Source organism: Puma concolor, chromosome B1 (genome assembly GCF_028749965.1).
Source record: "Puma concolor isolate L17-30 chromosome B1, mPumCon1.1.hap2, whole genome shotgun sequence".
Classification (NCBI taxonomy): domain Eukaryota; kingdom Metazoa; phylum Chordata; class Mammalia; order Carnivora; family Felidae; genus Puma; species Puma concolor.
This window is the reverse complement of record NC_141670.1, coordinates 166,841,976-166,854,644: the sequence shown is the minus strand read 5'-3', so window position 1 is coordinate 166,854,644 and position 12,669 is coordinate 166,841,976. Positions and strand designations below refer to the sequence as shown.

The 12,669-nt window shown below is 43.9% G+C and overlaps 1 protein-coding gene and 1 pseudogene across 1 annotated transcript in view; one reads left to right on the top strand and one right to left on the bottom strand.

Annotated features, from left to right (window-relative positions):
* TXK (TXK tyrosine kinase) overlaps positions 1-12,669 on the bottom strand; it is a 71,513-nt gene that overhangs the window by 52,761 nt on the left and 6,083 nt on the right. The gene's annotated exons all lie outside the window — the stretch shown is intronic.
* LOC112858684 (ATP synthase F(0) complex subunit C2, mitochondrial pseudogene) lies at positions 5,852-7,192 on the top strand (annotated as a pseudogene).

The following is a 12,669-nucleotide window of genomic DNA, read 5'->3' as shown; positions in this document are numbered from 1 at the left end:
TGACTGTTCAGTCTTCACCAGGAGCAAGCCAGCAGCTATTTTCTTTCTTTTTTAAAAAAAATTTTTTATGTTTATTTATTTTTGAGAGAAAGAGAGACAGAGTGCAAGGGGGGAGGTGCAGAGAAAGAGGGAGACACAGAATCTGAAGCAGGCTCCAGGCTTTGAGCTGTCAGCACAGAGCCCGACATGGGGCTTGAACCCACAGACCGCGAGATCATGACCAGAGCTGAAGTCGGAAGCTTAACCGACTGAGCCACCCAGGCGCCCCTAGTCAGCAGCTATTTTCAAATTAAAAATCAGCACAGTGTCAAGGCATTGCTCCAAACCCCTGGGGGATTGCTGATTTTCATCCTGAGACTTTACAGAAGCTCCATATAGCTAGCATTTTGCACTGCATTCCAGGCTACTGCCAATGATAATTCAAGTAACTGATAATTGAGTTATTTCCCCCAGCTATAAGGCTATCCTTGGACCTCTAAATATATGACCAAATAAATCTCAGATCCAATTTTGACTCTTTCCTGGAGCCACTTCTCATATCTATTACTGTATTAGTCAGGTTTCCAATATGAAACATGACATATTTAAATTAGAATAATTTTAGAAGTGTTCATTCACAAAGTCACTAATTACAAAGGTGTGGACGGGAGTAAGGGAACTATAAAAGATGTACAGGAAACTGGGTCCAACATTACTGGAACTGTCACCAACCCTAGGTGCAAAAGGACCAGGAAAAGTGAGAGAGATTGAAGTACAACAGAGACCTCTTTGATTGGGGCAATGATCTGCTGTTGAGGGACATATCCAGCTCAAAGCAACCTCACCACAACTTCCTTCCATTAGTGTAATCCAACCAGAAACTGGGGCTTGGAAGCATATTGATCCAACCTCTACAGAATACGTTTCCAGGATAAAGTGCAAGGTGAAGAATGAATACCAAGAAGTTGGGCTCCCTGAGCCATCATAAAGGCTGGCCACCATATTTAATCCCTAGAGATCATCCTTCCAGGGTAATAAGGTGGATAAGAATAAAGATATTCAGTACAGTAATAGGTATATATTAGTCCCTTTCCTTTCACAGAATTTGACCTTCCAAACCTAGATTCATGCATTAGTTGTTCGGCTTTCTCTGATTTGGACATTACCATTACTCAGTCTTTGGGCTCCTGACACTTTGTGGTCCAGTGGTAACCATTTCATTTCACCATGGTGACATAGTTCCAGTCCAAGCCCAGGCAAAAACTCATCTTTGCTCCCACTGCTATTTTATCACTCACTCCCAACTTAATAACTTTCTCTCTTCCTTTGCCTGCACCCAGAAACCATCCATTTTCCAAGGGGCCATTCCAACGTTCACTTCTAGACACTACAATAAAATAAATTAGTGAGTCCCCCAAATCTGCATTATATTGTGTATTAATAGGATTTCACATTTCAACTGCTTCTGACTGTCAATTTTCTGGCAGTGTCTGCATGAACAAATGGCCAAAAACACTCCTGAGAAAGAAGGTACTTTAGCACGTGGGGGCTATCTGTCTGTCTGCTGGCAGGACTAGGTCTAATGTACATCCTTGCCAATTGATTCCAGTGTTGTTTTAGAGCCCCACGTAGGTCTATATCTATCCAGGCCAAGAGATGAAAAGTCAAATGTAGGTTATACAAATGAGTGAATAGGTCGGAGTATGGTTTAGAAAGTGGCAAAAACTGTGGTCCCACGTAGAGGTATTTGTTTTCAAAATTTTTAAAATGCTCCTTCCCTGGGGCGCCTGGGTGGCGCAGTCGGTTAAGCATCCGACTTCAGCCAGGTCACGATCTCACGGTCCGTGAGTTCGAGCCCCGCGTCAGGCTCTGGGCTGATGGCTCAGAGCCTGGAGCCTGTTTCCGATTCTGTGTCTCCCTCTCTCTCTGCCCCTCCCCCATTCATGCTCTATCTCTCTCTGTCCCAAAAAATAAATAAACGTTGAAAAAAAAATTAAAAAAAAAAATGCTCCTTCCCTCACCTGCATCACCTGTTTCCCCTCTCCACTGGATCACTGCCATTAGCATACAAATATACCATTATTTTCCCCATTAAAAACAAAAGAAATTACCCTTGATCTTCTTTCCTTGACCAGCTTTGCTCCCCATTTACAGTATAATCTAGACATGAGTAGTCTTTACTTATTGCTTTCAATTCTTCTCCTCTCATTTTCTCTTAACCATTCCAACCAAGCTTTTGTCCCCACCACCTCCCCAAACCTTCTCTTGTTAGGGTCATGGGATACAGGTGCACAGCCCTGTATCCCATGGTTAATTCTATATCCTCTTACTTGGCCTCTCCGCAGCATTCAATACTCTTCTCTGGCTTTTCTTTCTTCTCTATTTCACAGTTTTCTTCTCTCCCTCTCCAACCTCTTAGACTGGGGCCAAGATAGCCTACCCCAAAGCGTTTGATCTCTTCTTTTCTCGGTCTCATCCAATCATTTGATTGATTGTCTCATTCCTTTCTGTGTCTTAAAAACCATCTATCTGCTGATGACATCCAAATGTATACCTCCACCCAGTTCCAGTGAGAATTCCAGACTTGCATACCCAAATGCATTCTCAAATTCTCCATTTGGATGCCTAGTGGACACTTCCAATTCACATGAGGAAATCTGACCTCCTTCTCTTCCTTCCTCCCCAGACATGCTACACTCATCCTCTCCATCTTGTCAATAGCAATTCCATTTTTCCAGCTGCTCAGGTCAATGATCTTGGAGTTGTCTTTGATTCTTCTCTTTCTCTCACATCCCAGTCCCATTTGTCAGAAAGCATTCTGACTCTGCCTTAAACATGTATCCAAGAGTTTCAGTTTGGGATGATGAAAATGTGCTGGAGATGGACAGTGGGGAGGGATGGTTGTACGAGAATTCAAATGCACTTAATGCCACTGGACTGTACACTTACAGTTAAACTGGTAAATTTTATCTTATGTATATTTCACGATGGTTAAAAACTCACTCAGACACACACACACACACACACACACACACACACACACACACACATACACACACACAGAATCTTATTGCTTTCCCCCACCCTTCTGTTCCTACCATGGACTAAACCACCAGCATTCATCTGGATTATATCAACAGCCTTCTGACTTCTTCCTGCCTCTACCCTAAACTCCCTATAGTTTCTTCTCAGCATAGCAGCCAGAGTAATTAATTTAAAACCTGAGTTGGGGGCACTTGGGTGGCTCAGTCAGTTAAGCATCCAACTTCAACTCAAGTCATGATCTCACGGTTTGTGAGTTTGAGCCCCACATCAGGCTCTGTGTTGACAGCCCAGAGCCTGGAGCCTGCTTCAGATTCTGTGTCTCCCTCTTTCTTTGCCCCTTCCCCACTTGCATGCTGTCTCTCCCTCTCTCTCAAAAATAAGTAAACATTAAAAAATTAAAAAAATTTTTGTTTAATGTTTATTCATTTTTGAGAGACAGAGATAGACAGAGCGCGAGCAGGGGAGGGGCGGAGAGAGAGGGAGACACAGAATCCGAAGCAGGCTCCAGGCCCTGAGCTGTCAGCACAGAGCCTGACGCGGGGCTCGAACTCACAAACCGTGAGATCATGACCTGAGCTGAAGTTGGACGCTTGTCCGAATGAGCCACCCAGGCGCCCCAAAAACATTTTTAATAAATAAAATAAAACCTGAGTTGGGTCATTTTGCTCCTTGTCTCCAAACCCCACAATGGCTCCCCATTTCACCAACAGTGATAGCCAAATTTCTCACACTAGCCTATAAAACCCTCCAAGATCTGGCTTCCTTATTGCCTTTCACTTCTGTCCAATATGCTTTTACTCATGTCACCCAGCCACATTGCCCTCCTCACTGTTTCTGAAGCGCACCAGGCCTGCTCTCTCCATAGCTTCTATGCTTTTGTTCCACTCTCCCCTCCAGGTGTCAACATTCTTTTTTCAAATAATTTTAAAATTGAAGTATAGTTGACATAAAATATTATATGAGTTTCGGGTATACAACATAGTGATTCAACAATGACACACATTATGTAATGTTCACCACAATAAGTGTAGTTACCATCCGTCACCATACAAAATTATTACAATATTATTGACTATATTCCCTATGGTGTACTTTTCATCCCTGTGACTTATTTCTTTTATAACTGGAAGTTTATACCTCTTAATCCCGTTCACCTGCTTTGCCCATCCCCCCCCATCTCCCTCCCTTCTGGCAACTAGTAGTTTGTTCTCTGTATTTATGAGTCTGTTTCTGTTTTTGTTTGTTCATTTGTTTTTTAGATTCTACCTGTAAGTGAAATCAGATGGTATTTGTCTTTTCTGTCTGACTTATATCACTTAGGTCCACCTTCTAGGTCACCCATGTTATTGTGAACACAAAGATTTCATTCTTTCTCATGGCTGAGCAATATTCCATTTTGTATATATATATAATATATATATATATATTATATATAATATAAAAATATATTATATATAATATATATAATACACACACACACACACACACACACACCCCACATCTTCTTTATTCAGTCACCTATCAATGGACACTTAGGTTGCTTCCATATCTTGGCTATTGTAAATAATGCTGCAGTAAACATAGGGGTGCATATATTTTTTCAAATCAGTGGTTTTGTTTTCTATCAGGTAAGTACCCAGAAGTGGAATTACTGGGTCATATGGTCTAAGGAAATGACCAAAAAAAGAAAAAAAAGTAGATCACTGGAACTGTATCAAACTAAAAAGTTTTTTCACAGCAAAGGAAACCATTAACAAAATGAAAAGGCGATCTACCTTTTGAGAGAAGATTATTTGTTAATAATATATTGGATAAGGGGTTAATATCCAAAATATATTAAGAATTCATATACTCAATATCAAAAAAAACCCCCCCACATAATCCAATTTAAAAATTGGCAGAGGACATGGATAGGCATTTTTCCAAAGACACATGGAAAGTTGCTCAGCATCACTAATCACCATGGAAATGCAAATCAAAACTACAATGACATATCATATCACACCTGTCAGAATGGTTAATATCAAAAAAGACAAGAAATAACAAGTGTTGGCGAGGATGTTGAGAAAAGGGACCGCTTGTGCCCTGTTGGTGGGAATGTGAATTCGTGCAGCTGTTGTGGAAAACAGTATGGAGGCTTCTCAAAAAATTTAAAAAATGAAATTAACATCCAACCTTCTTAACTGTCCCCAATCCTTAAAGTCTTTGTTCAAAATCTTAACCCTCCCAATGAAGAGTAGCTTGACTAATTATTGCTGCCACCTGCACTCCCTGACTTGGGTATTTCTCACTTTATTTTTTTCTTTTCTTTTCTTTTCTTTCTTTCTTTTCTTTTTTTTTTATGGCATGTCCCACCTTCTAACATACTATGTGATTGACTGATTTTATTATTATTTTTTAATGTCTGTCTCCTCTACTCGAATGTAAACAGGGATCTTTGTCTTTTCTGTTCAGTTATATCTCAAGAGGCTAGAACAGTTGTTGACATATAATAGCCACTCAGTAAATATTTGTTGAGTGAATGGTACATGAATAAATTAGTTTGAAGGAGCATCAAATTATAACCTTTCCAGAACACCCACCTGTCTTTATTCAGTCCTAATGGGAAAACAAAAGCTGTATTTGAGGACAGAATAAGCAGGTACAATAGGAAGCTGTGAACAATGAGAGTTGGTGACACAGGAATAGATTACGAAAGTCCTTGAAATAAAGGAAGATAAGACCTTGAGTGTCTATGTAGTAGGAGGTCTTATTAGATACCGAAGATGAGAACAATTTGGTCACAGGCCAGAGCAAACTCTGTACTTTGTCTACAAACCTTCCTAAGATGGTCCGGCAAGGTGAGCAATGACCATCTATGGCCTCATGTTTGTATGTTTTTTTAATTTTTATTTTAACGTTTATTTATTTTTGAGACAGAGAGAGACAGAGCATGAATGGGGGAGGGGCAGAGAGAGAGGGAGACACAGAATCTGAAACAGGCTCCAGGCTCTGAGCTGTCAGCACAGAGCCCGACGCGGGGCTCGAACTCACGGACCGCGAGATCATGACCTGAGCCGAAGTCGGACGCTTAACCTACTGAGCCACCCAGGCGCCCCCGGCCTCATGTTTTAATATAAACTAAAACCATTTAATATTGTCGAGGCCAAGAAGTGTCTATAATGGTCTCTTTACTCCTTGAATGATCACTAGCATGTTATATTATTCTCTATATTTTTCCAAATGCTGGAAACACATCAAAACTAGAAGTTATAGATTAAAAAAAAGGAAACCCCCAGGAAATCAGGTAGGCCTGTGGTTAGCTAGTTAAGTGCCTATTCTTGGACTGACAACTTTTTTTTTTTTTTTAATTTTTTTTTTTTTTCAACATTTATTTATTTTTGGGACAGAGAGAGACAGAGCATGAACGGGGGAGGGGCAGAGAGAGAGGGAGACACAGAATCGGAAACAGGCTCCAGGCTCTGAGCCATCAGCCCAGAGCCCGACGCGGGGCTCAAACTCACGGACCGCGAGATCGTGACCTGGCTGAAGTCGGACGCTTAACCGACTGCGCCACCCAGGCGCCCCTAAGACTGACAACTTTTTACATGTACCTGATTTTTAGTGAGAGTTGCAAAAGGCTTTTTATTTCTCTGATTCAGCCGCTGACTTCCCTTTTGCCTAACCAGAATTTTCGTCTTCCTCATGAGCCCCAACCTGTCTTCTCTGCACTGGGTGCAGATCTTCTGCCACAGGCCCTCACCCCCTGAAAATTTATGCCTGTGCAAAGCTCATCTCCACCCCCTTCCTGGTCAGGAGCACCGCTCAGCTGTTGAGCAGATCACGGTCTGCAGTGTCACTAAAACCACCGGAGACACTGACAGATGAGAGCCTCAGCAGCTGGGCAGCCCCATGTCCCCTGACCTCGCTTATTTTTAGCTGCAGCTTCCAAACCGGTGCCATTTCAAGGGACACCGACGCAGCAGCCAAGGTCACTGTGGGGCTGGGACTGCCATGGTAGGGGTGGCTGGCCCTGGGGCTGGAATTGGGACTGTGTCTGGGAGCCTCAACATTGGCTAGGCCAACGAAGCAACATCTCTTCGCCTGTGCCATTCTGGCCTTTGCCCTCTTGGAGGCCATGGGGCTCTTTTACCTGATGGCGGCCTTTCTCATCCTCTTCACCAGGTGACAGAACCGTCTCGACGTCCCACCGGTCTTTCTCCCATGTCTCGCCTGTCCTGTATGTTCTTTTTCCCATACCTCCCCAGGCAGCATGAGGAAAGTGGTTGGCTCAGGGTTTGACAGAAGGAAGACAAATAAATACTGTATTAATAAGAAAGAAAGAAAGAAAGAAAGAAAGAAAGAAAGAAAGAAAGAAAGAAAGAAAGAAAGAAAGAAAACTATCCTATCGGTTCCCCTCTCTAATTTTTCCTTGTCTGTGGATGATTCCACCACAGACATCTTGGATTCTTCCTGAACCCTATCCTTTGTATCCAATCTGCCATTAATCTGTTCAAATTGTTTAGCTTTTTACTTCTTATTTCCCTTGCTACCAATATAGTCCAAGCCCTCATCAGCCCACACCTATATGCCTACAATAACTCCTGTATTCCTCACAACCACCCTGTGAAGTAGGTGCCACTTCACAGGTGAAGAATCTGAACCATAGAGGGGGTCCTCCCTGCTGAGAGTCAGAGGGCCTTTAAGTTGAGAGCCAGGATTGGAACGCGGGCAGAGCGACTCCAGAGTCTCTGCTCTCAACCTCTGGGGACCGTGTTCGCTCAGTGATCGAATGAACTGGCCCACGTCCCTGCCTCTGTTCTCTCCTTCAATCCATCCTCAAAGTTCATTTCCCTAAAAGTCCATCTCAGCCAACTGCTCTCCATCCTCAGCTCCTAAAAAGACTCTCAGCCACAGATGGCATCAAGATTATACCCTCCCTCTGTTCATTGCCTTCCATAACCTGGCCAACTCCATGCCAACTCTCCAGGTTCACCACTCGTATTACACCAGCTTCCTCCACTTGCTCTGATGTCACAAACATCCTGAACATTTCTGCCTCCAGCCTGAGAAGGACTTCCACTGCAATCCACCCCCATCCGGTGGTCCTCCGGGCTCCCAGAGCACAAGGGATCTGTCCTGCCCCATGGCTCATAACTGGGCACCATGTTAGATGGCCGTGTGCATGACAACCTTTGTGTAGGTTCCATCTCTCAAAGGGCTTCTCTGTCACACCACAATTGACATTTTAGATCGGGTGATTCTTGGGGGGATGGGGGCACTGTCCTGTGCATTGTAGGACATTTTTAGCAGCATGTCTGTGCACTAGGTGTCAGCAGAAACCCCTCACCCCTCACATACATCTCCCCTTCTGGGTCAGGAAAACCAAAAACCCTTCCAGGCGTTGTCAAATATCCCTCCCTGCCCACCCACGCGCCACCGGGAGACACAAAATCACTTGATTTTGAGAACCACTGAGCTACGTTGTAAACTCTTCAATTTCAGGGACTGTGTTTTGCAACTTGTTGTCTTCTTCAGAGCACCCAGTGTCGGTGCCTGGCACACAGCGAGAACTCAATAAATGGGCCTCGCCCATACCTACACCCTCACAATACACCTGGGCTCTACTTTTCTGTAATTTGTTCTACTGCGTGATATCTCACACCTCAATGTTGGCTGCACAGAAAGCTAGGTTGACCACAACCTTTAGAATAAGTAGAACAGCAAAGTTGAAGAAAATAGCTTCCGGACCTTCGGCTAGTATTTGTAGGTCGTGAGTCTAACCTTCTGTTCCAGACGCATTAAAAAAAAAGAAGTCACGTGTCCAAAATCAAGCATAAATGCATGAGATGCTAAATGAAATAGTTAAAATCTCTCTGGTGTTCAAATGTTTTATCCATATTAGAACGGCATATGGGGCTTGGGAAGGTTTTAGTGTCAGACCAGCCTGCAGTCAAACCACGGCTCCGTTTTCTTGTGGCGACAATGAGATTCTGGACATTCAGCAGCTTTATCTGGAAAATACAGAAATGAAACCTATCTTCTAGGAAAGGCAGTTCCCCCCTCCTACTGACACAGCCCTTACTGGTAACAGACACTCTACTAACATCTTACTATACTAACTTACTCCCTAAACATTGAAATAGGTCCTGTCAGTACCCCATTTTACAGAGTAAAAACACTAACAGAGAGGTTCAGTCATTTGTCCAAAGCCACAGAATTAAAAAGCCACTGAGTCAGCATTTGAGCCTAGAGAGTTTGGCTCAGAGTCCAGGAGCAAAACAAGACTATCGTTACGGATAAGATTAAATACGATAGCAGAGGTGAAGCACCGAGAACATAAAACAATTACTCATTTATATTCCCAACTTTCTCCCTCACCCAGTTCCCTAGAACTAACTCAGCAAGTATTTTCTAGGTACTCACAGACCATGTCTAAGGTAAACAGACGTAAGCAGATGTGATTCTCCCTCTGAAGACAAAACAGGGGAATAAAGCCAAGCAAGCAAACCTGATCTTCAGTCCCCCAAGTCCCTTGTCCTGAGCCCATTCTCTACTCCTGACTCAAAGGCAAATGTTCCCTCCATTCCGGACTCTAAGGGGTTCTCTCCCTATTATCAAAACAGCTCTCGGGAGAGGCTCTGAAACTTATTTTTGGTATAAATGGTGTAATAAACAGATATAATAGTAAACATGTAGTACTGCAGTGCTTTTTTTTTTAATGTTTATTTATTTTTGAGAGAGACAGAGTGTGAGCGGGGGAGGGGCAGAGGGAGAGGGAGATACAGAATCCAAAGCAGGCTCCAGGCTCCGAGCTGTCAGCACAGAGCCCGACGTGGGGTTCATGGGATCATGACCTGAGCTGAAGTCAGACACTTAACCAACTGAGCCACCCAGGCACTCCCCCCCCCCCTTTTTTTTTTTGCAATGCTTCTTTCAAAGGCATTTCCTTATTTGTAAACATTCCGCCTATATTAAGGTGAACAGACAGATTAATTTTTAAGGAATTGGTTCACATGACTGTGGGGACTGGCATGTCCAAAATCTAATGGGGTGGGCTGGCAGGCTGGAAACTCAGAGAAGAGCTGTGTTCAAGTCCAAAGGCAGTCTGCTGGCAGAATGGACTTCAACTGATTAAAGCCCACCTGCATTGTGGACAGTCATCTGTTTTACTCAAAGATCACTGATTTATTGTGTTTAAATTTTTTTTTAAACATTTATTTCCTTTTAAGAGAGAGAGAGAGAGAGAGCATGAGCAGGGGAGGGGCAGAGGGAGAGGGAGACACAGAATCTCCAAAGCAGGTTCCATGCTCTGGGCTGTCAGCACAGAGCCCGACATGGGGCTTGAACTCACGAACTGCGAGATCATGACCCGAGCCAAAGTCAGACTTAGTAGGACACAGTTGGTGGCTTAACCGACTGAGCCATCCAGGTACCCCAAAGACCACCGATTTAAATCTTGATTTAAATCCTCATCCCCCAAACACCTTCACAGAAATATCCAGAATAATATTTAACCAAACATCTGGGCAACATGACCCAGCCAAGTTGACCCATAAAAGTACCTATCATAATACCTTAAATTCAAATACCTTTTCCAGAGGAATTCCGGTATCAGTTAGCAGGCGGGAAAGATATCTGGACACTAGGAAAAGGCCTTCTGCTACTCACTTGAAGGACTACATGCCAGCACAGTGGATTATAAACCCGGCAATACCCCCTGGGTTACCTTTGATGTCTCCCGCAGACTGGGATTTAGGAGGAAGTATTTTCAAAGATACTTATTTTCCCTGAGTCAATAGCAAAGACAATTACCTTCAAAAAAAGGTACGACCTATGCCACCACTGCCTCAAGTGTAATAAAGTTTTTCTTCTCCCCTGAAGAGAAGTCACGGGCAGGCAGGCCCGTTTCCGGCTTGTTTATGGTTCCATCCCTTCTGCCTGGCGCCGCTGCCCGAGAAATCATTGTTGAGCAAATGAAAAACAACTTGTGATCGCCGAGCAGCAGTCCGCTGGTGTTCCCTTGTTTGGCATGACTTCCCCAGACACCAGGCATCTTTATTTATAGACTGAAATACTGATTCCCTCCAAAGCAGATATCAATGATGATGAGATTTGTGGTCATTTTCAATTTACAGCATTACAGGACTTCCAGCGAATGAACAGATGGAGAGTCGCTCCCACCTGCATTCTGTGATTATAGAAACTATATATTCGCTGATTAACCTGCAGAGAGAAAGTTCTCCTGTGCCTTTGGAAAATTCCCAGCTTAGGCAGAAGCTCGTGCATATCAAAGGCCTTTGCCAGAGAGACTTAAAATGCCCCAGAGATGGGCCATGACTATTTGCCTGCTGGCAGGGTTGAGGATTATCTCAGGAAGGAGCTTCCTCTCCCAGGCTGATCTTTTCACCTGCTTCTTATTCCCCAGCAAGTATCTTTAATTATATATCAGGCACCAGCAAATCAGGAAAAAGGCACCGTATCCCAGCGTAATCTCCATGACCTTTAGCCATGGCACGTCTCTCAGGGGGAAGGTTGAACCTCTCATTTTTATTTGGTGTTCATGTTCTTCCCTGGGAACGCCTTCCCCCCTTTCTGTCACCCGCGCAAGGCGCCTGGAGCCCCCAGACGCGTGTGGGTGGCCACAGCAGGGCTGCGGGGGAACAGGTTTCCCCAGGGGGCACTGGAAGGGAGTGAATGTAAGAAGCACCACTTCTCGGAGCACCTCCGAGGCCACCTTCCTGCACACAAACACTTGTCAGGTGAAAAGCGGTGGCCCCAGCTGTCTGGGAAGCAAAGCTGGTGCCCTTCCCTCCTTTTCTCCTGTTTTGAGGTTTACATCAGCATAACCTCGCAATCATCCCCTGGCATTTCTGATATCAGTGTTTCATTTTGAATCAGAGCCTCAGGTGAAATTCATTCCTCCTGAATTTGGTCATAATAACTGGCAGAGGGCTTGCTGATGTGTACTTGAAAACATGAGTAACTGGCTTCAAGAGCTGCCTTGAACCAAAGACCAGGCTGATCTCCCAACTCACCCATTCCAGGTTGTGGTTTTAAGGCAAGGAATTCTGGTGCCAGCTGCATGCGCAGCTGAAGGGTGTGGAGGCAAACCCTGAAAACCTGGGTGATGGATTGATTAGTGAGTCTCTGCATTCATTACAAGATATGCCTAATTTTTTCCAGAAATTCCCAGAAAGGCCAAATGACTATCATAAATTCCTGCCACTAGATCTATTTCTTAAGGGCCTTTTGAAGACAGGCACGTTGTAACTGACTTAACGGATGTTATCTGGGAGGTGCGACACATAGCTAGCTTTTCTTTAGCATGAAATTCGACCTCTGATCAGGCATCAGAAAAGACTCTCACCAATGAGGGTAAGAGAAGGAGAAGGAAGGGGGTACAGAGGGAAAGAGGGAGGGAGGGACAGACCCGAATGAGGAAGGGAGGCAGAGAGGAAGAAGTAACGCACCGATTTTTCACAGAGATGTGTATTCAATTTAGAAAGCTCTCCTTTATTCTGAGTTTATGCTCTTTATATATTTGAGGTGTTAACTTATCGTTTTGTGTATATGCCTTCTTTTGATATTAAAAAGACACTCCTTCTGAGAGGAATGCTACGAGAACACTCCAGTGTGTGTTTCCTCTTGATGGTAAAATGTCCA